This window comes from Bos indicus, chromosome 5 (assembly GCF_029378745.1).
Source record: "Bos indicus isolate NIAB-ARS_2022 breed Sahiwal x Tharparkar chromosome 5, NIAB-ARS_B.indTharparkar_mat_pri_1.0, whole genome shotgun sequence".
Lineage (NCBI taxonomy): Eukaryota > Metazoa > Chordata > Mammalia > Artiodactyla > Bovidae > Bos > Bos indicus.
The window spans coordinates 95,260,011-95,286,319 of record NC_091764.1 but is presented as its reverse complement, the minus strand read 5'-3'; the positions used below and the strand labels follow the sequence as shown (position 1 = coordinate 95,286,319).

At 40.9% G+C, this 26,309-nt stretch overlaps 1 protein-coding gene and 1 pseudogene across 4 annotated transcripts in view; both read right to left on the bottom strand.

Moving 5' to 3' along the window:
- Positions 1 to 26,309, bottom strand: part of PLBD1 (phospholipase B domain containing 1) — an 89,193-nt gene that overhangs the window by 62,312 nt on the left and 572 nt on the right. The gene's annotated exons all lie outside the window — the stretch shown is intronic.
- On the bottom strand, positions 1,812 to 26,286 carry LOC139183191 (hyaluronan synthase 2 pseudogene; annotated as a pseudogene).

Below are 26,309 nucleotides of genomic sequence, written 5' to 3'. Positions count from 1 at the left end.
ATTTTCTTGAAGAGATCTCTAGACTTTCCCACTCTGTTGTTTTCCTCTATTTCTTTGCATTGATCACTGAAGAAGGCTTTCTTATCTCTCCTTGCTATTCTTTGGAACTCTGCATTCAGATGCTTGTATCTTTCCTTTTCTCCTTTGCTTTTTGCTTCTCTTCTTTTCTTGGCTATTTGTAAGGCCTCCTCAGACAGCCATTTTGCTTTTTTGCATTTCTTTTCCATGGGGATGGTCTTGATCCCTGTCTCCTGTACAATGTCACAAACCTCATTCCATAGTTCATCAGGCACTCTATCAATCAGATCTAGTCCCTTAAATCTATTTCTCACTTCTGCTGTATAATCATAAGGGATTTGATTTAGGTCATAGCTGAATGGTCTAGTGGTTTTCCCTACTTTCTTCAATTTAAGTCTGAATTTGGCAATAAGGAGTTCAGTACTTTGGCCACCTCATGCAAAGAGTTGACTCATTGGAAAAGACTCTGATGCTGGGAGGGATTGGGGGCAGGAGGAGAAAGGGATGACAGAGGATGAGATGGCTGGATGGTATCACCGACTCAATGGACATGAGTTTGAATGAACTCTGGGAGTTGGTGATGGACAGGGAGGTCTGTCGTGCTGCAATTCATGGGGCTGCAAAGAGTCGGACATGACTGAGCGACTGAACTGAACTAAACTGAACTGAAAGCTTAACTTGGAACATAAATAGAAAGGCAAACTCAAGGTTTTGTCTCACTTAATGGCATGGTCTGTTTGCTTTCCACAAGCTCTCCAATCAGTGCAAGTATACATTGTAGAACATTATCCTTTTTGTACTCTGAAGGTAGGCTGTGCAGTTTTATTCTTAAGCAAGATGGGTGAATATAGGTGTCTGCATAAAAAGGAAGTAGAAAGGCAGGAACCACATGGTTGAACACTTCTCCACATTTCTGCTTCATTACAGTACTTTTAATTCAGCTCTTCATGTGTTCAGTTGTGTTTTTAACACAGGTCTACAGAGCACCAGCTACAAGGCAAGATGGGTCATCTCAAAAATCAAAATGAATAAATAAGATCCCAGAGTAGCTAAATGAACAAGGCTGGGGGTACCTGATCCATCCATTTTTTATGTGCCAATTCTTGATACAGCTATTAATATTAAACCTTGATACCACGTCTACTATGTGAACATATTTATGTAGGCCAAACAGAAGAGATGAAGCAATTATCTGTATAAATCAGAAAAAATCTTTCCTAGAAAGTTAAATAACAATAGGTGGAGCTTGATTCTGCCACTTTTGACTCTATATGCTTTCAATTCAGTTCAGTTCAGTTGCTCAGTTGTGTCTGACTCTTTGCAACCCCATGAATTGCAGCACACCAGGCCTCCCTGTCCATCACCAACTCCAGGAGTTCACTGAAACTCATGTCCATCAAGTTGGTGATGCCATCCAGCCATCTCATCCTCTGTCGTCCCCTTCTCCTCTTGCCCTCCATCTCTCCCAGCATCAGAGTCTTTTCCAATGAGTCAACTCTTCGCATGAGGTGGGCAAAGTATTGGAGTTTCAGCTTTAGCATCAGTCCTTCCAATGAACACTCAGGACTGATCTCCTTTAGAATGGACTGGTTGGATCTCCTTGCAGTCCAAGGGACTCTCAAGAGTCTTCTCCAACACCACAGTTCAAAAGCATCAATTCTTCGGTGCTCAGCTTTCTTCACAGTCCAACTCTCACATCCATACATGACCACTGGAAAAACCATAGCCTTGACAAGACGGACCTTTGTCGGCAAAGTAATGTCTCTGCTTTTGAATATGCTATCTAGGTTGGTCATAACTTTCCTTCCAAGAAGTAAGCGTCTTTTAATTCCATGGCTGCAATCACCATTTGCAGTAATTTTGGAGCCCCCCAAAATAAAATCTGACACTGTTTCCACTGTTTACCCATCTATTTGCCATGAAGTGATGGGACCAGATGCCGTGATATTCATTTTCTGAATGTTGAGCTTTAAGCCAACTTCCTCATTCTCTTCTTTCACTTTCATCAAGAGGCGTTTTAGTTCCTCTTCACTTTCTGCCATGGGTGGTATCATCTGTATATCTGAGGTTACTGAGATTTCTCCCAGCAATCTTGATTCCAGTTTGTGCTTCTTCCAGCCCAGTGTTTCTCATGATATACTGTGCATATAAGTTAAATAAGCAGGGTGACAATATACAGCCTTGGCATACTCCTTTTCCTATTTGGAACCAGTCTGTTGTTCCATGTCCAGTTCTAACTGTTGCTTCCTGACCTGCATATAGGTTTCTCAAGAGGCAGGTCAGGTGATCTGGTATTCCCATCTCTTTCAGAATTGTCCACAGTTTATTGTGATCCACACAGTCAAAGGCTTTGGCATAGTCAATAGAGCAGAAATAGATGTTTTTATGGAACTCTTGCTTTTTTGACGATCCAGCAGATGTTGGCAATTTGATCTCTGGTTCCCCTGCCTTTTCTAAAACCAAGTTGAACATCTGGAAGTTCACAGTTCACGTATTGCTGAAGCCTGGCTTGGAGAATTTTGAGCATTACTTTACTAGCGTGCTTTGTGCGTACTATATGCTTTATCCTTGTTATAATTTATCCCACTCACCCATATAAACCTCATGGACATGAATTTGAGCAAACTCCGGGAGACGTTGAGGGACAGGGGAGCCTGGCATGCTGCAGTCCAGGAGGTCGCAAAGAGGTGGACACAACTTAGCGACTAAACAACAACAAAGTGAACTTTGGAGAAAAAAAAAAAAAACTTTGGGAAAAAAAAAAGGTAGGTGAAGTATGTTCAACATATGGACAGGATCCAGTGAATACACGTCACAGAACAAAATGATGAACTGTACTATATTTGTCCAAATTACACAGATAATTTTTCCCACTTCTTCTTGGCCTGGAAAAACACTATGAGAATCTCCAAAGACTATCTTTGATACATAAATTTCATCTATTGCTGGATACCTAGTGCTTTCTTTTGAGATCAAGCACTCGCTTTTTTTTTTTTTCAATCTTATGAAAAAATTGTGTTTTTCTACCCACTTGGCTTTGCTTTTCAAGGACTTCTTTTTGGTACATGTAAGTATGAATTTCTACTTCCAAAGTGTGACAGATATATTGGCCTTTTCTAAGATAAATGAGAATGGTGGGCTGGAAGAAGCACAAATTGGAATCAAGATTGCTGGGAGAAATCTCAATAACCTCAGATATGCAGATGACACCACCCTTGTGGCAGAAAATGAAAAGGAACTAAAAAGCCTCTTGATGAAAGTGAAAGATGAGAGTGAAAAAGTTGGCTTAAAGTTCAACATTCAGAAAACTAAGATCATGGCATCTGGTCCCATCACTTCATGGCAGATAGATGGGGAAACAGTGGAAACAGTGTCAGATTTTATTTTGGGGGGCTCCAAAATTACTGCAAATGGTGATTGCAGCCATGGAATTAAGAGACGTTTACTCCTTGGAAGGAAAGTTATGACCAAACTAGATAGTATATTGAAAAGCAGAGACATTACTTTGCCGACAAAGGTCCGTCTTGTCAAGGCTATGGTTTTTCCAGTGGTCATGTATGGATGTGAGAGTTGGACTGTGAAGAAAGCTGAGCACCGAAGAATTGATGCTTTTGAACTGTGGTGTTGGAGAAGACTCTTGAGAGTCCCTTGGACTGCAAGGAGATCCAACCAGTCCATTCTAAAGGAGATCAGTCCTGGGTGTTCATTGGAAGGACTGATGCTAAAGCTGAAACTCCAATACTTTGGCCACCTCATGCGAAGAGTTGACTCATTGGAAAAGACTCTGATGCTGGGAGGGATTGGGGGCAGGAGGAGAAGGGGACGACAGAGGATGAGATGGCTGGATGGCATCACTGACTCGATGGACATTAGTCTGAGTGAACTCCGAGAGTTGGTGATGGACAGGGAGGCCTGGCGTGCTGCAATTCATTGGATTGCAAAGAGTTGGACACGACTGAGCGACTGAACTGAACTGACTGAAGACAAATGAAGAAAGGGACTTTCTTGGTGGTTCAGTGGGAGGGGTTAAGACTCCTTGTTCCCAATGTAGGGGACCTTGGTCAGGGAACTAGATCCCACATGCCTCAACTAAAGATCACACGTGCTGCAATGAAGTTGGAAGATACCATGTGCTGCAACTAAATAAACAGTTACAAGAGCTCCCAAATAAATAAATATTTAAAAATAAATGAAAAAAATTAAAATATTGAAAGTTTAAGCACCTTTTCACAGAAATTAACTATTCAATTTTAAAAGTAGAGAGAAAGAAACACTTTATTCTTTTTATCTATCATGAATAATATCAGTCAACCAAGCTTCACATTTTGGGTAGACATTTTTCAAGTATGAATTTTTTCAGAATCTATTTATTTTTAAAAAAGGAAGAATAGGTGAATTTTGGCAGAGGAGTAAAATATAAAACTATGCACAATTTGTTTTAAGATTGGCATACAAACTTCTAAAACAGTACAATTATATAAAAGTACAGTCTATAAAATATCCTTTGGCATTTCACTTGGTAGTTAGACAGAAAACTTTTCTAAAAAAAAAAAAAAAATAGCTACAAACACAGTCCATAAGTTAGGGTTGTATATGTTGAAAGAAATTTCCCTTGAGTTTCAAAATCCTTTTCTTCCATAATAACTCAATGGACATGAGTTTGAGCAAATCCAAGGAGATAGTGAAGGACTGGAAAGCCTGGTGTGCTGCCATCAATGGGGTCGCTAAGAGTTGGGCACAACTTAGCCACCGAACAACAACAACCCATGTAAGTTATCACTAGTGAGGTATATAGGGCAGAATTGCTACTGCTGCTGCTAAGTCACTTCAGTCATGTCCAACTCTGTGCGACCCCATAGACGGCAGCCCACCAGGCTCCCCGGTCCCTGGGATTCTCTAGGCAAGAACACTGGAGTGGGTTGCTATTTCCTTCTCCAGTGCATGAAAGTGAAAGTGAAGTCACTCAGTTGTGTCTGACTCTTAGCGACCCAATGGACTGCAGCCCACCAGGCTCCTCTGCCCAAGGAATTTTCCAGGCAAGAGAACTGGAGTGGGGTGCCATCACCTTCTCCGATAGGGCAGAACACTGTTAGGCAAACGTAAAGTAAAGAAAGAGTGCATGAACAAAGAATTCTTCCCATTTTCATAGAAATATCAGGTTAAATCTGACTCATCCTTCTTGACGTGTCACTTTACTTTGGCAGAATTAAAATAAACCCATACAAATGTCTTTGTTCAAGTCCTAGCAGCAGCGATATGTCTCCTTTGGTGGCAATACTTGATGCCAAGACACCGTGCAGTCCCCTGGAGGGATGAAGATTGTGTGCATGTGTCTGCATCTATAACTGCAAACACCAAATGTAAGATCATACATCAAGCGCCACGCTGTACTGTGGTCCCTTCCTCTGCCTGCCACACTTCTTGATGACAACCACATACAGTGTCAAAAACAGGACCCAGTAGCATACATACAGCAATGTTCCTACAATTACAACTGTCTGTTTCGATTCTGAGAATGGCTTTTTAGATTCCATATAAATGGTGAAAACCACACCACCCAGGAGGATTGTGAACCAAATTGTTACAGGGATGAGTCCTATTAAATTAACAACAATGGTCTTCCTTCCAGAAGTACCCCACCCAGCTTTGTTAATCGTTGCAATTGCAAACATCTTGGCGGGAAGTAAACTTGACATGTATAACATGGAGTAGAGGGACATGAAGACCATGATGGTGTTTCCTCTAAGGCAGCTGGCAAAAGATGATTTTATGAGACCCACTAACTGGACAGTTAAGAGGAAGAGGAGTATGTTCCAAGTTTTACCCCTGTAGAAGAGCTGGATTACTGTGGCAATGAGAAAGAAAGGGAAGAACCCAGTGATGACGGCTTCATAGGTCATCCACAGGTGATGTTTGTGGAACCACATCGCATTGTACAGCCACTCTCGGAAGTAGGACTTGCTCCAACGGGTCTGCTGGTTTAACCATCTGAGATATTCCTTAGGTGTTTCAGTAAGGCACTTGGATCGAGCTGTGTATTTCGTTGCATAGCCCAGACTCAGCACTCGGTTCGTTAGGTGCCTGTCATCTCCGAAACTACAATGGCTGCCCATAAATTCTTGATTGTACCAGTCTTCCACAAATTCCTGCAGTAAGGAGTTTCGGTACATTCCTAGGGGTCCGCTAATGCACTGGACACAGCCAAAATAAGACTGACAGGCTCTTTCTATGTTAAAAGCCATCCAGTATCTCACACTGCTGAGGAAAGATATCCAGGAATCATACTTGTTTAAAATCTGGACATCTCCTCCAACACCTCCAACCATGGGATCTTCTTCTAAAACCTTTACCATTTCCACCGATGAGGCAGGGTCAAGTATGGTGTCTGAATCACAGACCTGTACATAATCCACACTCCGTCCCAGTGCTCTGAAAGCCGTGTACATGACTTCTCTTTTACCACCCCATTTTTGCATGATGCAGATATTCTTGCTGGACAAGACCAACTGGGTGACATGTTGTGAGCTCTCTTTATGTGACTCATTTCTCTCACCAGGACCCTTCATGTGGAAGTTGCTCTTCCAGATATACGTGGCTGACATGTCCCTGCCCATGACTTCACTGAAGATGTCCATCATGTAAAGGTCATCTTCTGAGTTTCCATCTATGACCATGACAACTTTAATGCTGGGGTAGGTTAGCCTTTTCACAGATTGCAAACATTTCCGTAAGTAGCCTGGATCTTCTTGATATGCGGCAATGCAAAGAGCAACAGTTTTGTTCAACTTAACGGGGGTTTCTAGAGATTTTTTCATTTTCTGGTGCTCCAAAAAGGCAAACAGGCTTTGGATGACGAGGTGTGATACTAAAACTGCACCGTATAGCCCAAAAGAGAAATAGTAATTATCCGTTTGGAAAAATTGGTAGCCAACAATATAAGCAGCTGTGATTCCAAAGAGGAGAGAAACTCCAAAAAGTGTGGTTCCAATTATTCTCAGGATACATAGTAACCTCCCACAGTGCATCTTGTTTGGCTCTGGGTCATAAAGTTGTCCTCAGCCTGTGTGTCCTGGAGGGTCGGCGGCAGTCAGTATCCAAAACTGAGCTAATAGGAGATCAGATGAATTTGAGACATTGAACCAAAAAAACCTTTTTTAAACACAACATTTAAAAAAGATTGAGGAGTTTTTTAATTTTATTCTCTAGTTCCCCTCCCTTAATAGTGGAAAGTCTCTTCTCTCTTTTATATTAAAAAAAAAAAAAAAAGAGGCCTGGTGAAAACTCAACAGAACCCAGGAAGTGTAGAATTGGGAGAAAGTCTTTGGCAGGGCCTGGTTCAAGTCCTGAGTCAGTGGGTTGCTGGAAGCCAGGTCTGGTTAACTCTTTTCAGATGCCTTGATTTCTTCCTCCTGGCTGTGGCCTTTCTGCCTCCTTCAATGGAAGGGGGTCTCCTGCTTAATTCTTCACAAATGACATTAGATTCTTACTTTGTAGAAATGATAGAAGCTATCACCTGTGGATTCCTCAAGTTCCTGATAATTTTGTGAATTGATGGTCTCCTCCATCCCTCCACCCATGCTCTGAGTCCCACCACTTTCCTTAAGTGGATCTGCCACTTTCATTAGGAACTTCACTGCACCCTATATCTTCTTGCTCATGTACCCTAAAGCTCCCTCTCTGCAGTGGTTCACGTGCTCCACTGTCTTGCAGCTCTAAGCTAACCAACCACAGCAGCCCTCTCTGGATCACAAAAGAAATTCTTGAATCCTAATGTCACATGAACTTCCAAAAGCACATGTCCCTGGTGACCACTTATTCTTAAACCTCTTTCCTCCCATGGCCTCTGGAATAACAATCACTTCTGAATCACCACCTCCTCTACTTGCCTTTTCCTTACTTTTCCCAGGAGTTCCACTTTATCCCCAACAGCACAATGGTTAATACCTTCTGGATGATTCCTTTAGCACTAGAAATTAAAAATATCCAAAGCAAAACTCATATTCTCTTCCAATCTGCTTTCTAGCTCTGTGTCTTTCAGCCTAAAACCCAAGTCCATCCAGGTCTCCTCTCTCCTCCACAACTTATATTTAATCAAAACCTCCTAAATAGCACTCCTGTTAGTAAGTGCCTCCTTAGCTCTACCTTTCTATGCTAGTTTCTAAAAAATAAATTTATTTGTTTTTGGCTGTGCTGCGTCTTTGTTGCTGCACACCAGCTTTTCTCTAGTTGTGGCAAGCAGGGGCTGCTCTGTAGTTGCGATGCATGTGTTTCTCATTGTGGTGGCTTCTCTTCTTGCAGAGAACAGCATCTAGGATGCTTGGGTTTCAGTAATTGCCACACACAGGCTCAGTAGTTGTAGCTTCCGGGTTCTAGAGCACAGGCTCGGTTGTTGCAGTGCACAGGGTTCGTTATTCCACAGAACGTGGGATCTTCCAGAACCAGGGATCGAACCCGTGTCTCCTGCATTGGCAGGTAGATTCTCTACTATTGAGACACAGGGAAGACCATTGCTATGCTAGTTTCGATATCACAGCTAGCCTAAACTTTGAAGAGGCTTTTATCCCCCAGGTCTCTCTGACTTTTAATCCATTTTTCATACTTTGCCAGAGTGACCTTTCTAAAATGCAAAACTAATTTGTTGACTTGATTACCCCCAATTGTCAACAGCTTCTACTTCCTAGAATTAAAATTCTTTGACTTATCCTCTTGGTCCTTCATGACCTGGTTTCTGCCTACCTATCTAGTTTCATCCACCACCTCTTGCACTCCATGTGATCTCGAAACCATTACACACAGTTCTCCGGCCTACCATGAGCTGGTCCAACACTCTGACTTTACATATGCTGTTTCCTCTGCCTGAGATTTGCCCCCTTGTTGACTACTGAGTAATCTCAAAACTGTTATTTAAGACTCAGGAAGCAGCACCCCCTTTATAGGGACTGACTCACTCTACAAGCTCTATGTACCTTGTACGTAGGTCTGCTGGTCTAATGTTACTTACACGTCTGCTCCTGCTCCCAGTCTGTGAACTTGTTTCCTCAGTACCTAATACAGTGTCTGGCCCACAACAAGTACTCAATTTTTGTTGCTGTTTAGTCGCTAAGTCATGTCCGACTCTTCTGCGACCCTATGGATTGTAGCCTGCCAGGCTCCTCTGTCCATGGGATTTTCCAGGCAAGAATACTGGAGTGGGTTGCCATTTCCTTCTCCAGGGGATCTTCCAATCCAGGGAATGAACCCATGTCTCTTGTATTGGTAAGTGGGTTCTTTACCACTGAGCCACCTGGGAAGCCATAGGTATTCAATAAATATCTATAAAAAGGAGGAGGACATAGGAAGAGAGCAAAATGAAGAAAAGAAATGGTATACACAGCATTCATTTCTCTGCCTAAGAAACCATTGCACAGCTGCTCAGGTTAAAGAGAAACTTTATATTCAGGTCATCAGGGAGGTGGGAGGAGGCCAGAATGACTCAGATTCTGGGCTGGGACTCAGCAGATGGGTATTGTATCATCACTTGAGAGAGGGAGCAGAAAGGAAACATGTCTGGGAGGGAGCATATGTTTAGTTTTGGACATACTAAGTTTTGAGTGGTTAAGATACTAGAAAGCTCAGATACAATATTTAAATCCAGTTATCTGCTTTCAACATTCAAAACTGACTCAGTATTTTATTTATTTGGCTGAGGCATGTGGAATCTTTGGTTGCAGAATTCGAACTCCTAGTTGCAGCACATAAGATTTAGTTCCCTGACCAGGGATCAAATCCCGGGCTCCCTGCATTGGGAGTGCAGTGTTTTAACCACTGGACCACCAGGGAAAACTGTATATGAAATGAGCACTAAAATTAGAATCTTACTGTTCGAGCATCACGGCACCTTGGCCCAACAAGGTGATAGACTGGGACTTGGTCAAGCTGCCCTGATCAGCCAGTGTTATAACTGTTAAAGAAAGATCTTGAGCAGGAAAGTCAGTTGTTCTCAGTCAAGTCATGCCCATAATGGTGGGTTTTCTTTGAAAATGGTAAAGTGGAAGTAATGGCAGTGATAAACAGAGGCAGGTGCAGAACACCTATTCACCAGGTTTCTGGTCTTGAAGTCAAGTGAAGTGAAGTCGCTCAGTCGTGTCCGACTCTCTGCGACCCCATAGGCTGTAGCCTACCAGGCTCCTCCGTCCCTGGGATTCTCCAGGCAAGAATACTGGAGTGGGTTGCCATTTCCTTCTCCAGGAGATCTTCCCAACCCAGGGATCGAACCGGGGTCTCCCACATTGCAGGCAGACGCTTTACCATCTGAGCCACCAGGGAAGCTCTGGTCATGAAAGAGAGTCCAATTGTTACTGAGTCAATTGACCATAGTTGGATAATTGTGGGCAACATCTACAGAAACATCCTTTCTGCTCCTCCCAAATATAATAAATATGCTTTCCAAACTGATCTTGGACCATGAATGCTACAGCCTCAGCCCCTTCCCAGCTTTTCTCCTGCATTCTCATCCACCCTTACCACCAGTGACCGTGGAGGGAAATGAGAAAGGATGGCTGTTTCACTGTTACTGGTACTACCCCCTTTTCTTACCACAAATAATAAACTTCTGCAAATCTGTGCTTTTTTGACATTCATGTGCCCCCATATATGGGAAAAAAAAAATTTTTTTTACCCAGTCCTCAAGAGAATTCAATGAGAAAAATTTACTGCTAACACACTGACCAATTTAGCAAGTGCTTTGAGAATTAAGCCAAAATCTGAGTTTCTTGTGCTACCCCTAATTGATGTCCTCCGTTCCTCAATGTTTTCTCCATATATCAACTCTTCCTGGTTGTCCAGTCTCATGCCTTTAAAAAAAATTTTTTTTCTTAAATACTTGATTAGTTTAAGCCTTATGCTTTTCTATTAAAAAAAAAAAAATCCCCACGTTGTGAAGTGACTGGTGTGGAAACTGTAATAGCAAAAAGGTAGAAAAATATCACATAATTCTAATCTCAGCCTTGCTCTATGCAGGCTCTGTGAAGGTAGGGGCCACTTTTGCTGATGACCCCATATCCTGGGAATGCTAGAGCTGGCACAATACTGTTTCTGTGATGGATCTAGATTACATGTGTGTGTTCCTGACCCCAAAGTGAAATTTACCTGAACATTCACAGAAGTTAGTCTAAAATAACTCAAGTCGTTATGTCCTCAAGCTCGGGTAAGAAGCCTAGAGGACATTCAGATGTCCAAGGGGCAAATGCCATCTTCGTGAAAATGAGATTTAAACATTTATAACAGTAACATCCTTAGAATCAATGCACTTGATAAATATTTATTGAATGATTGAGAATATTACTTTCTAAAAAAGTTTTTTCTTCCATAAATAAAGATGAAAAGAAGCCCCATCAATTTTTGATTTCTAAGTAAAAACCCAAACACCCAAATTGAATTTCTTTTCTTTATGTATTCTAATATTTTCTATAAGTTAATTGTTTTCAGTTAAAAAAAAAAAAAAATTCGTCACACTGTCTTAGAATCCGTAAAACAGTAATACATGGCCGAAATCACTCTTTCCCATAGTTGGAACCTAAGTTTGCTAGCACTTCATTTATGAAAGAGGAAGTGGTTTTCAACCCTGAGCAATACGATTTCCCCCTAATATAGTCAGTCAGATAGAGGGAAAAAAGATACATGAGAAAGCAGAGCATATGTCAGAGAAAATATAAAAGCAAAATTGCAACTTAATCTATTCAGATTAGTTTTAGCTAATAGTTTACTATGATCCTCGAATTGCTTTTCTCTTTCATGTTCAATGAGCACAGTCACTCAACTTCCTTCTCTGTACCCTGGCTTTGCATCTTTCCTTCTCTGAAAGGACTTAAAATAAATGGATACCTGGTTTTTAGATTTGCTTTATCTCTTCATCAGAATCACTAAGAAAATAACTAACTAATGAATAATCAATCTCCAGGCAACAAAATCATAAGTTGGTATTTTAGCTCTCACTCTCTCCAGAAATCAGAGCCTGAGATTCTGGATGAAAAGAGAATCATTTGGCAAAGTGCTCCAGAGAACAGGAGTAGGGGGCTAGGAGAGTGAAACACAGAGGGAGGGAAAGCAGCAGGGTGCATTTAAGATGGTCCAAAGAGGTGTGCAAAATAAGCCTCTGAAGACCACACCCCAGGGATGGAAAGAGGGAGCATTTATCCACCTACTCACATCCTGCATAGGTCAAAAGTGGCCTTTGACCATTCCCAGTTATGCACATGCTCCAGTACTAAACAGCTATGATTTCAGAAGAGCTCTGAGGTAGAAAGTGGGGGCTCTTGCAGTTTGGCTGAGGTGAAGTGCCTCAGCTTACCTGATTGAAGCTAGAATAAAAGGCAGAATATGAGGTGGGTTGAATAATGTGTCTAATACACAAAGCAGGTTGAAACGGATTAGTTTAAAAGAAAAAATCTTCAAGGAAACAAAATACTAGTACATAAAAATGCTGCAGGTTTGCTTGGCTCTGGAATGATCTCTTTCCTTCACCTCCTAGAAGTGTACCTGGTTCTTCACTGCTGGCTTAACTCAGAGTTCTTGTCAAGCACAGGTATACCTGTGATAGATTCATTTTGATATTTGGCAAAACTAATACAATTATGTAAAGTTTAAAAATAAAATAAAATTAAAAAAAATAAAGATATCAACTTGTAAAAAAAAAAAAAAAGTCTTATCAACAGAAAGTCAACTTTGCCCCATTCTGATTCAGCACTAAGCTCACTGCTCATCTAGATCTCTCTTTAGTTATATGAATTTGTGTGTATTTGTTGCAGTAAATTTGACTATAAATTTCTTAAGAATGAGGGGTGGCATCATGTATCTCATTGTATTGACTCCCTTGGGCTTAATATAATGTTTTATCCTATGGCCACTCAAATCCTCAGCTTTTACACTGGCTGGAAGGTTACCATTGGAGACAGATTCACATCACATCTGCAGTATATTAATTCTTGATTTCTCACTGTAAATTAGAATTTTGATATCTTAGGTCTGGTTTGAGTAACTTGACACTACTTTATATTAGAACTGTAGCTGTGTTTGCAAGGCTGCAGGACAAACTTCAGAGCAAGCCTGTCTCTCTCAATCAAGAGACTTTCACAATTTTTCCCAAGAAGATTATAACATATCTGCTGTCTATACAGACATGGAGTTGCAAGTGTTAGACTCAAGTTTCCTCATAATTTCACTACCTCTATTAGTTTCATTTTTTTAACCACATTAAGTAAATTCCTGTTTCATTGTAGTATAAGAAACCTACATAATAACATTATTAATACATTTTCTAGTCACATCTTAAAGATAAGTTATCAAAAAATTGTGAGACCTAAGTTGTAGAAGCAACTGGAACCTTCTCTATTTTTTTTTTAAAAAGGTAAAACAAATGTATTCTTAAACAATTCTTAAAATGTTAAACAAAATTAATTCCTTGAGATTCACTACATTATTGCTGCTACTACCTTTTTTGCTATTTCAATAGTTAATGCATTGTAATTTGGAATCCAACAAAACATAACAGGTGACACAAGTGAAAATAATGTCTAAATAAGTGTGAAAACTAAAGTTTCTATTTTGTGTGTCAGAACCAAGACCCAAGATGAAGTTCACGGATAAAAACTTCAAATATTATGGAAAGTAAATCACCAAGAAATAGTTATTTAAAATTTTCTATCCCAATTTTGAGGCTTCCCTGGTTGCTCAGATGGTAAAGAATCTGCCTAAATGCAGGAGACCTGGGTTTGATCCACGGGTTGGGAAGATCCCCTGGATAAGGGAATGGCAACTCACTCCAGTATTCTTCCTGGAGAATCTCATGGACTGAGGAGCATGGTAGGCTAGTCCATGGGATCACAAAGAATCAGACAGAGCCGAGCAGCTAACATACACATACCCCAATTTCAGGACTGAAGGAGGAGGGTCTTTTCAATTTTCTTCTGGAGAAAGGTTTTGATCTTTTCTATAAGTTTCAGGACCAGGAAACAAAATTTAATAATAAAGATTAATAAGTATTAATACTTCTCCCAGAAATTCTTCTGAAGTTATCTATTAAAAAAATGTTTTTAGCTAAGGTCTAATCAATAAATGTGATGCCATGCTTATATTTGCCCTGTCAGAGTCTATAATAAATGTTCAGTCAAAATATTTGTATGTTAGTCTTTATGAGAGAACCTCCCTAAATTTTCTCAAAATATCCCAAACTCCACACATCTCAAACTAAAGTCACCCTATTCCCAACCCTCAGATAAACACCTTTTCCTTTAGTTCTTACCGTGATGAAGGCAAGAAACATCTACCCGATTTGATCTGGGTATTCTCAACTCAACATTGCTAAGTATTAGAGAAATGCAAATCAAAACTACAATGAGATAACACCTCACATCAGTCAAAATGGTTATCATCAAAAAAAAATCCACAAACAATAAATGCTAGGGAAGGTGTGGAGAGAAGGGAACTCTCCTGCATTGTTGGTGGGAATGTAAATTGATATAGCCACTATGGAGAACAGTATGGAGGTTTCTTTAAAAGCTAAAAATAGATCTACCATACTACCCTGCAATCCCACTCATGGGCATATATCTGGAGGAAAATATGCTTGGAAATGATACATGCACCCCAATGCTCTTACCCTAAAAAGGAAATTGATGTTGTTCCTTCTGGCCATTTACCAAGTCCTCACACTTTTATCTACTTCCTTTCCTTCCCTATGTATCACTTTAGTTGAGGCTTTTCCCATTTCTGGGAATTATCTTGTATATATTCTGATAAACTGGTATAGCCCTTGAATTGCTTCAAGATGGCAGAGTAGAAGGATGTGCACTCACTCCTTGAGAGAGCACTGGAATCACAACAAACTGCTGAACCATCATTGACAGGAAGATGCTAGAACCAACCAAAAAAGCTGTCCCACATATCCAGAGACAAAGGAGAAGCTGCAATGAGATAGTAGGAGGGGTGCAATCATGATAAAATAAAATCACATAATCACCAGGTGGGCTACTCATGAACTGGAGATAAATTATAACACAGAATTTCTCCCACTGGAGTGAAGGTTCTGAGCCCCATGTCAGGCTTCCCAATGTGGGGGTCTGGCAACAGGAGAAGGAATCCCCAGAGAACCTGACTTTGAAGGCCAGTGGGATTTGATTGCAGGACTTCCACAGGATTGGGGAAAACAGAGTCCACTCTTGGAGGGCACACACAAAATCTGGTACACAGTAGAACCCAGGGGAAGGGAGCAGTGACCACATAGGAGACTGAACCAGACCTTACCTGCTAGAGCTGGAGGGTCTTTGCAGAAGAGGGGGCCAGCTATGGTTCACCATGGAGACAAGGACACTGGTAGCAGCAGTTCTCAGAAGTACTCATTGGCATGAGGCCTCCATGAGGTCACCATTATCTACACCAGCCTGTAGGCTCCAGTGTCGGGCTGATTCAGACCAAACAACCAAGAGGGAAGGAACACAGCCATACCCATCAGCAGGCAAGTGGGGTAAAGTTTAACTGAGCACAGACTTGTCCACAAGAGCAAGACCCAGCTCTACTTACCACCAGTCCCTCCCATCAGGAAACTTGCACAAAACTCTTAGATACTCCATCTACTAGAAGGTAGACAGCAGAAGCAAGAACTGCAACCCTGCAACCTGTTGAATAAAAACCACTATCACAGAAAGTTAGAGAAAATGAAAATGTGGAGGATTATGTCTCAGATGAAGGAACAAAATAAAACCCCAGAAAAGCAACTAAATGAAGTAGAGATAGGCAGAAAAAGAATTTAGAATAATGATAGTGAAGATGATCCAGGATCTTGGATAAATGATTTAGGCAAGGATTGAGAAGGTGCAAGAAATGTTTAATATAGACCTGGAAGAACTAAAGAACAAACAGATTTTTTAAATCAGTAGATTTAACTTAATCTACTGAAATTAAATAGATACTAGAGGGAATCAAGCAGAATAAATGAGGCAGAAGAAGGAATAGTGGCCTAGAAGGCAGAATGGTGGGAATCACTGCCACTGAACAAAATAAAGAATGAAATAAAGACAACCTAAGAGACCTCTGGGACATATTAAACACACCAACATTTGCATTATAGGGGTTCAAAAATGATAAGAAATAGAGAAAGGATCTAATAAAATATTTGAGGAGACGATAGCTGAAAACTTCTCGAACATGGGAAAGGAAACCCCCTCAACCAAGTTTGGGAAGTGCAGAGTGTCCCAGGCAGGATAAACCCAAAGAAGAGCACAGCAAGACACATGGTAATCAAATTGACAAAAATTAAAGACAATGAAAAAATATGAAAATCAACAAGGGGAAAATGACAAAAAAATACACGGGTACTTCCATAAGGTTATGAGCTGACTTCTAGGCAGAAACTCCGCAAGCCAGAAGGGAGTGGCACAACGTATATAAAGCGATGAAAGGGAAGAAACTACAACCAAGAATACTCTACCCTGCAAGTATATCATTCAGATTTGAGGGAGAAGCCAAAAGCTTTTCAAACAAGCAAGAGTCAAGAATTCAACATCATCAGAAAAGCTTTACAACAAATACAACAGGAACTCCTCTAGGTAGGAAAGAGACTAGCAACTTAGAACAAACTGTGCAACTATAGACTGCTATATCAAAACCTCATAGAAGCAACAAACCTAAAAACTACAATAGATATACCCACAAAAAAGAAAAAGCAACCCAACATAACACTAAAGATGACCATCAAACCACAAGAGAAGAAAATAAAAGAGGAAAGGAAGAAAAAACACCTGCAAAAACAAACCCCAAATAATTAAGAAAATGGCAATAGGAACACACATACTGATAATTACCTTAAATGCAAATGGATGAAACGTGCCAACCAAAAGGCAGAGACTGTCTGAATGACTTCAAAAACAAGATCTGTACATATGCTGTCTATAAGAGACCCACCTGAGACCTAGGGACACATACAGACTAAAAGTGAGGGGATGAAAGAAGATATTCCATGCAAATGGAAATCAAAAGAAAGTTGGAGTAATCATACTCCTATCAGACAAAACAGACTTTAAAGACTTCTAAGAGACAAAGAAGGACACTACATAATGATCAAAGGATCAATCCTAGAAGAAGATATAACAATTGCAAATATATATGTACCCAACGAAGAAGCACCTCAATTCATAAGACAAATCATAACAGCCATAAAGTGAAAAATTGACAGTAACACGATAATAGTGGGGGACCATAACATCCCACTTTCGTCAATCATCCAGTCAGAAAACCAATAAGGAAACACAGGCCTTAAATAACACATTAGACTAGATGGACTTCATTTATATTTATAGAGCGTTCCATCCAAAAGCGGATGAATACATGTTTCTCAAGTGCACATGCAATATTCTCCAGGACTGACCACATGTTTGGCCACAAAGTGAGTGTAAATTTAAGAAAACTGAAATCATATCAAGCATGTTTTCCAACTACAACACTTTGAGATTAGAAATAAAGTACAAGAAAAAAAAAACAATAAAACACAAACACACAGAAGTTAAACAATATGTTACTCAACAAACAACGGATCACTGAAGAAATCAAAGGGGAAATCAAAAAATACCTAGAGACAAATGAAAATGAAAGCACAATGATCCAAAACCTATAGGATGTAGCAAAAGTAGTTCTAAGAGGAAAATTTATAGCAATACAGTCTTACCTCAGGAATCAAGAACAATCTCAAATAAACAACCTAACCTCACACTTAAAGCAATGAGAGAAAGTAGAACAAACAAAACCTAAAGTTAGTAGAAGAAGAGAAAACAAGATCAGAGCAGAAATCAGTGAAATAGAGACAAAGAAGACAGCAGCAAAGATCAACAAAACTAAAAGCTGGTTCTTTGAAAAGATAAAACTGATAAAGTCTTAGCCAGATTGAGAGAGGACTCAAATCAGTAAAATCAGAAATGCAAAAAATGTTACAACTGACACCACAGAAATACAAAATATCATAAGAGACTACTACAAGCAACTGTATGACAATAAAATGGACAACCTGGAAGAAATGGACAGATTCTTAAAAAGATGCAGACTGAACCAGGAAGAAATAAAAAATATGAATAGCCCAATCATATGCACTGAAACTGAAAACTGTGATTTTAAAACTCCCAACAAACACAAGTCTGGGACACAGGTGACTTCTATCAAACATTTAGAGAAAAGCTAACACCTATTCTTCTGAAACTGTTCTGAAAAAATGGCAGAGGAAGGAAAACTCTCAAAATCATTCTATGAGGCCACCATCACTCTGATACCAAAATCAGACAAAGATACCACACATAAGAAAATTACAGGCCAATACCACTGATGAACACAGACACAGAAATCCTCAACAAAATACTATCAATTCTAATCCAACAATACATTAAAAGGCTCAAATACCATGATTAAGTGGGATTCATCCCAGGGATGCAAGGATTTTTCAATATTCACAAATCAAGCAGTGTGATAAACCACACCAACAAACTAAAGAATAAAAACCATATGATCATTTCAATAAAAGCAGAAAAAGCTTCTGATAAAATTCAGCACCGGTTTATGATTTTTAAAAACTCTCCAGAAAGTGGGCATAAAGGAAACACATGCTCAGTCACTCAGTCAAGGCTGACTCTTTGCAACTCCATGGACTGTAGCCCTCCAGGCTCCTCTGTTCATGGAATTTTCTGCGCAATAATATTGGAGTGGATTGCCATTTCCTTCTCCATAAAGAAAACATACCTCAACAGAATACAGGCCGTATAAGACAGCCTTACAGATAACATCATAGTCAATGGTGAAAAGCTGAAAACATTTCCTCTAAGATCAGGAACAAGCAAGGATGTTCACTTTTGCCACTTATATTCAACATAGCTTTGGAAGTCTTAGCCACAGCAATCAGAGAAGAAAATAAAAGGAATCCAAATTGCGGGGGTGGGGGAGTGAAACTGCCATGATACTATACATAAAAAACCCTAAAGATACTACCAGAAAACTACTAGAGCTCATCAATGAATTCAGTAAAGTTGCAGGATACAAAATTAATACAGAGAAATCTCTTGCATTTCTATGCACTAAAAGTGAAACATCAGAAAGAGAAATTAAGGAAACATTGCCATTATCATTGTTTAAAAAAAATAAAACACCTAGGAATAAATCTACCCAGGGTGCAAAGGACCTGTACAGGGAATACTATAAGACACTGATGAAAGAAATCAAAGATGACACAGATGAAAAAATATATTATGTTCTTGGATTGGAAGAATCACTATTGTCCAAATAATTATATTACCCAAGGCAATCTGCAGATCAAATGCAATCCTTATCAAATTGCCAATGACATTTTTCACAAAACTAGAACAAAAAAATTTTAAATTTGTATGAAGACACAAAGATACCAAATCATCAAAACAATCTTAAGAAAGAAAAACAGAGCTGGAGGGACCAGGCTCTCTGATTCCAGATTATACTGGAAAACTATAGTCATCAAAACAGTATGGTACTGGCAGAAAAACAGATATATAGATCAATGGAACAGGACAGAGTGCCCAGAAATAAACCCATGCACCTGTGCTCAATTAATCTATGACAAAGGAGGCCAGACTATACAATGGTGGGAAGATAGTCTCTTCAATAAATGATGCTGGGAAAACTGGACAGCTACATGTAAAAAAAAATAAGAAAGAAATTAGATCATTCTTTAATACCATACACAAAAATAAACTCAAAATGGATTAAAGACACTACACAGCTCCTAGAAGAAAACATAGGCAGAACACTCTCTGACATAAACGACAGCAATATCTTTTTTGATTCACCTCCCAGAGTAGTGGAAATAAAAACAAAAACAAATAGGAACTAATTAAACTCAAAAGCTTATGCATAGCAAAAGAAACCATAAACAAAACCAAAGACAGCCCAAAGATTGGGGAAAATATTTGCAAATTATGTGACCAACAAGGGATTAGTCTCCAAAGTTTATAAACAGCTAATGTAACTTAATACCATCAAAAACAAACAACCCAGTCAAAAAATGGGCAGAGGACCTAAATAAACATTTCTCCAAAGATGACGTACAGATGGCCAAGAGGCACATGAAAAGACATTCAACATTGCTAAGTATTCAGTTTAGTTCAGTTTAGTTCAGTTGTGTCCAACTCTTTGTGACCCCATGAATCGCAGCACACCAGGCCTCCCTGTCTATCACCAACTCCTGGAGGTCACTCAAACTCACGTCCATCAAGTCGGTGATGCCATGCAGCCATCTCATCCTCTGCCACCCCCTTCTCCTCCTGGCCTCAATCCCTCCCAGCATCAGAGTCTTTTCCAATGAGTCAACTCTTCTCATTAGGTGGCCAAAGTATTGGAGTTTCAGCTTTAGCATCAGTCCTTCCAAAGAACACCCAGGACTGATCTCCTTTAGAATGGACTGGTTGTATCTCCTTGCAGTCCAAGGGACTCTCAAGAGTCTTCTCCAACACCACAGTTCAAAAGCATCAATTCTTCGGTGCTCAGCTTTCTTCACAGTCCAACTCTCACATCCATACATGACCACTGGAAAAACCATAGCCTTGACTAGATGGGGAGCTGGTATATTCAGATGCCCACAAATTCATTACTGCTTTCTTACTGTATTTGCAATGATACCTTGCTGTTTTTACGCCCCCAAAGAGTCAGCAAGTGTAACCAAACTACTAGGACAAAGTTTCAGTCATTCCTAAAAAAGAAAAACAAATCAGAGAATATTGCTTCATATCCTTCTCCCTGACTTCTGCTTAGATGGACAAAAGGAGTTGCAGGTGGACTCCTGAAATTCCAGGAGCGAAAGGAGTCTGACATGACAGCCCAAGACTTGCACTTACCCATGTGATGGGGGTAGCATGTGGAAGTTCAAAATCAGTGACTGTGGGCCAGCAAAGCCCTTCTGATGCTCTTAGTCCCAAAGAGCATCCAGACCGCCTGGGTGGGGCCAGCTGCCCTCACCTCCCGTCCTCCCCTCAGCTCCTGCAGCTTGGAGGAGCCAGTGCAGCCTAGTGAGAAGGAGGAGCTGCATTAGGAAGACTAAGAGGTAGGTGGCATTGTCACTTGTCCACGCTGACAGCTAGGTCAAAAATGAGCAGTTAAGGAAAGAGATTTTTTTCTTCATGAGTTTGGAGATTTTCACCATTACAGGGAGTAAGGCATTGCTATTATGAACAGAGTGACAAGAAAAATCGAAACTTGCTCTAGATTTCTTCCAAGAGACAAGAAAGTTTCTGGCTCCACTGAAGAAGCTTGATGGGACTGGGGGAGATAAAAATGAGATGCTTTTATGTTTGCACCCTGCATCCTTCCTAGTCAACGTGGCAGGTATGGAGGCCTCTGTGGTCACACAGCTGTCACTCATGATGCTCTAATTAGCACAGGACTGACTTCTCAGCCTTCGCCTGATCCAGTTCAACAACTGGGATGTGATTGAATTAATATAGGACTAAGAGAGTTCAGTTCAGTTCAGTCACTCAGTCATGTCCGACTCTTTGCAACCCCATGAATCACAGCACGCCAGGCCTCCCTGTCCATTACCAACTCCCGGAGTTCACCCAAACTCATGTCCATCGAGTTGGTGATGCCATCCAGCCATATAAGAGGAATGCAAGTCAAAACTACAATGAGATATCACCTCACACAAGCCAAAATAGCTATCATCAAAAAATCCACAAACAATAAATGCTAGGGAAGGTGTGGAGAGAAGGGAACCCTCCTGCGCTGTTGGTGGGAATGTAAATTCATACAACCACTATGGAGAACAGTATGGAGGTTTCTTTAAAAACTAAAAATAGGGCTACTATATGACCCTGCAATCCCACTCCTGGGCATATATCTGGAGGAAAACATGATTGGAAAGGATATATGCACCCCAATGTTCATTACAGCACTGCTTACAATAGTCAAGACATGGAAGCAACCTAAATGTCCATTGACAAAGGAACAGATAAACAAACTGTGGTACATATATACAATGTAATATTACTCAGCCATTGAAAAGAATGAAATAATGTCACGTGCAGCAACATGGCTGGATCTAGAGATTATCATACTGAGTGAAGTAAGTCAGACAGGGAGAAAGAGAAATATCATACGATATAGCTTATATGGGAAGTCTAAAAAGAAATGATATAAATGAACTTATTTACAAAATAGAAACAAAGTCACAGACTTAGAGAACAAACTTATGGTTACCAGGGCAAAGAGTGAAGGGAAGGGATAATGAGGGAGTTTGGGGATTGACATATATACACAGCTGTATTTAAAGCTTATAACTAACAAGGATCTATTGCATTACACAGGGAACTCTGTTCAATGTTATGAAGCAGCCTGGAGGGGAAGGGAGTTTGGGGGAGAATGGATACATGTGTATGTATGGCCCAGTTGCTCTGCTGTGCACCTGAAACTATTACATTGTTAGTGGGCTATATTCCAATGTAAAATAAAAAGTGTGTGTGTGTTTTTAAAAAAGATAATACGTTACCACATTAAAGAAAAAAAAAAACTGGTACAGAAAAACAGGAAGTGAGGTGAGGTGAAGTGAAGTGAAAGTCACTCAGTCATGTCCGACTCTTTGTGATCCCAGGGACTGTACAATCCATGGAATTCTCCAGGCCAGAATACTGTAGCTGTTCCCTTCTCCAGGGGGTCTTCCCAACTCAGGGATCAAATTCAGGTCTCCCACATTGCAGGTGGATTCTTTACTAGCTGAGTCACCAGGGAACCCCAAAAAACAGGAAAGTGTTGGGAAATTCTAAAGCAGCCATGGTTAATAAAATTGCACTTTGGCAAAAATAATCATGATGACTTCAGACACTTATAACCCAGGAAAGTGCTTTCTGAAAGAGCTGCTTAATGTACTGGTAGGCACCCCAACTCCCTAAAATGTTAGGCCATGATTAAGAAAATCTGTTTTTATAACAAGTTATTACTTCACTGAACAGGAATTATCATCAGCAATTCTGTTGCCTTATCAAGTGGCTCAGAGGGTAAAGCGTCTGCCTGCAATGCAGGAGACCTGGGTTCAATCCCTGGGTTAGGAAGATCCCCTGGAGAAGGAAATGGCAACCCACTCCAGTACTCTTGCCTGGAAAATCCCATGGACAGAGAAGCCTGGTAGACTACAGTCCATGGGATCGCAAAGAGTTGGACACAACTGAGCAACTTCACTTTCACTTTCTTATCAAGAGATCCATGATGCCTTTTCAGAGAAAAGCAACTCCCATGGCTGGTCATAATAGACACTCAATTATATAGCCTAATAGTTAAGGCACTAGTTAGTTAAGCTTTCCTGATAGCTCAGTTGGTGAAGAATCCGCCTGCAATGTGGGAGACCTGGGTTTGAGCCCTGGGTTGGGAAGGAAGATCTCCTGGAAAAGGGAAAGGTTATCCATTCCAGTATTCTGGCCTGGAGAATTCCATGGACTGTATAGTCCATGAGGTCGCAAAGAGTCGGAAATGACTGATGGACTTTCACACTATGTGCCAGGCACTGTTCCTCATAACAAACTTACGATATAGGTATTATTATAATACCCATTTTACAGATGAGGAAATTGAGGCATGGAGAGATTAGATAATTGGCTAAAAGTAATGCAGTTTGTCAGTATTGGAGCCAGGCTTCAAACACAGGCGGTCTGGCCCCATGCCTTCTGCTTGGAATTTCAACCCATCTCTCTAATATTTGACTTCCAAGAATGAAGACCTACAATGGAAAGAGTGAACATATGGTGCAACTTCCACAGGGAATCTGGAAATAAGGAAGCCCTCAGAGATAAAGGATCAATTGAGATTGGCCTCAACCACAAATCTGCTGTCAATTAAGGAGCCTGAACAACTCCCAGGACTGTAGACTCCTTGACAGCCACTTAAAGGGATTAGCTAATCTAGACAGGCAGTCAGTTAGTCTCAAGTGGTACTGGTAAGCCATGGAAGAGTGGAAAAGGAGTCTGTGACCAGCTGTTTTGGGCAAGCAGTGACTGGTAAGGAGCAGTTATGTACTGTCTGAAATGCCCAGTCCTAGTGAGAGGTAGATGAATCAGGTCCTCAGCCTGAGAATCCCTGATATATTTTTTATCCCAGGTAGTTTGATTACAGTGAGAATGTGCCCAGAGCAGGCTACACAAATAACCGGATTGTTAAAAATCAGTTTCCTTGTATCTGATCAGCTCTGGAGAACTGCAAAGAATGAATTTCTAGAGTCTATCCCTGAGAAACCCAGGGCCAGATCTGAAACTCACTTTACCAAGGCACATGCCACTTTGAGTGTCTTGGCAACCAACCCATCTCTTTCCCTAGTGACAACCTGACTTCTCTATACATATGACTAGAAAAATTGGTAATTCCCTGGTTGTCCCGTGGTTAGAACTCCATGCTTTTATTGTCGATGGCTTGGGTTCAATCTCTGCTTGTGGCCACAAGCTGCTGGGCAAAAAAAAAAAAAAAAAAGAAAAGAAAAATTTACAAGGCAACCTAAAACACACGTGGGGCTTTTGGTCTGGAAAGATAAATGCAATGTGATTATGTTTGAAGTCTATAATAGACTGAGGCCAGAATCGGGGACTCAGTTTAAGAAGCAATTTCTTGCAGGGTGATATTTTCCTAAATAAACAGTGCCCCATCTTCAGAAAAACAATGTCTCCACCTCATTCTTTAGGCTGCCCATTCCATCTACCGGAACATTTAAAACAATCCCAATAATCTAAAAGGAGACCAGGAAAGGGAGAAAAGTTTCTGCCATCCTTCCAGACACTACCGCCATTTCCGTTTCCGGGGCACTCCCCAGCCTGTCCCAGGTGTGTCCAAAAATGAGCAGTTTCAGTGAGCCACCACAAGGCGGCATCGACACCACCGCCTCCAGAATGTGCAAGCAAATCACGGATCAGGAGCCGGGGGAGTGATCACTTCTGAGCTCAGAAGCTGAGGCAGCTTCAGAGACTGGAAAAATTTAAGAGTGATAAGTGGGCACATTGCGAAAGCTAAGGCTTTGAAATCTGGTAACTGCACATACTGGTTGATGGAAGACAGTAGAACAAGAACCCATAAGGCGCTTTTAGGAAGGGATAGCCCTGCTGAACCCCACCCTAGTCTTGCGCAAGGTCAGCATAGAAAGGGGATTAGGAAATAAAATGAATCCTCTCTCGTTTTAAATAAATTGTTTCTTACACGTTACTTTTGAAGTTTTTCAGGTTTTGGTTTTTTTTTTTTTAACTTAATCTTAGTTTTACTCATTGGGAGTGAAACAGACAAAACCCAGACCTCCCCCCCAACCCCAACACACACACAAACACACCCACTCCTTTTACTTTTGAAGCAAAGGGTACAGTTCAGTGTCAATACCTGTAGGGATAAAACCTTGTTTAAAACCTGTTTTATTAAGAGGGGAGTAGCCAAGTACATGCCGTTTTGCATTTCAGCTCTGCCTCCATTTGCTGTGTATCTTTATGCAAATCATTAAACTTGCTCAGTCTCAAACTTTCTCATCTGTAGAATAGGGATAATAAACCTATTTAGGATCGTGTTATTGTTGTTGTTTAGTGGCTAAGTCGTGTCAAACTCTTTGCCACCCCATGGACTGTAGCCTGCCAGGCTCCTCTTTCCATGGGATTTCCCAGGCAAGAAAACTGGAGTGGGTTTCTTTCTCCAGGGGATCTTCCTCACCCAGGGATCAAATCCACGCCTCCTGCGTTTTCTGCATTGGCAGGCGGATTCTGTTTTACCACTATGCCACCGGGGAAGCCCATTTAGGACTGCAGTGAGCAGTATATGAAAGAACATAAATCCTTGGGTACACTGCCTAGCACATTTCAAGCTAACAATACCAGGTTGCTCTTCTCAACACTTTAAACCAAAGCCATTGTCAATTTAAAAAAAAAAAAAAAAGTGGCAACCTGGATCACACTCTATGATGAGAATAAATATATTTAGATGTCCTTTGGCTGACTCTTTTAGGATCAGTCAAGAATCAGCAAAGCCAAGAGCCGTGCCGGAGAGAACCTATTTGTCTGCCAAGAATTCCGGCCAGCACTTTCTAAGTTCGGAGAAACACACCCCCAAGTCCTCGTCAGGGGCCACCCCCGAGGGCCAGCAGGGCTGGAACAACCCGGGCCGTTCCCCCTGGCAGAAGCTGGCTTCCACCCAGAAAACAGACGGACACCCGCGGGAAGTCAACTTGAGTGGATTGGAGCGCACGGGGCGGCACGCGAGCAGAGGGGAGAGCGCAGGCTTCCAAGGGTCCCTCCCGGCGCCCCCGGCCG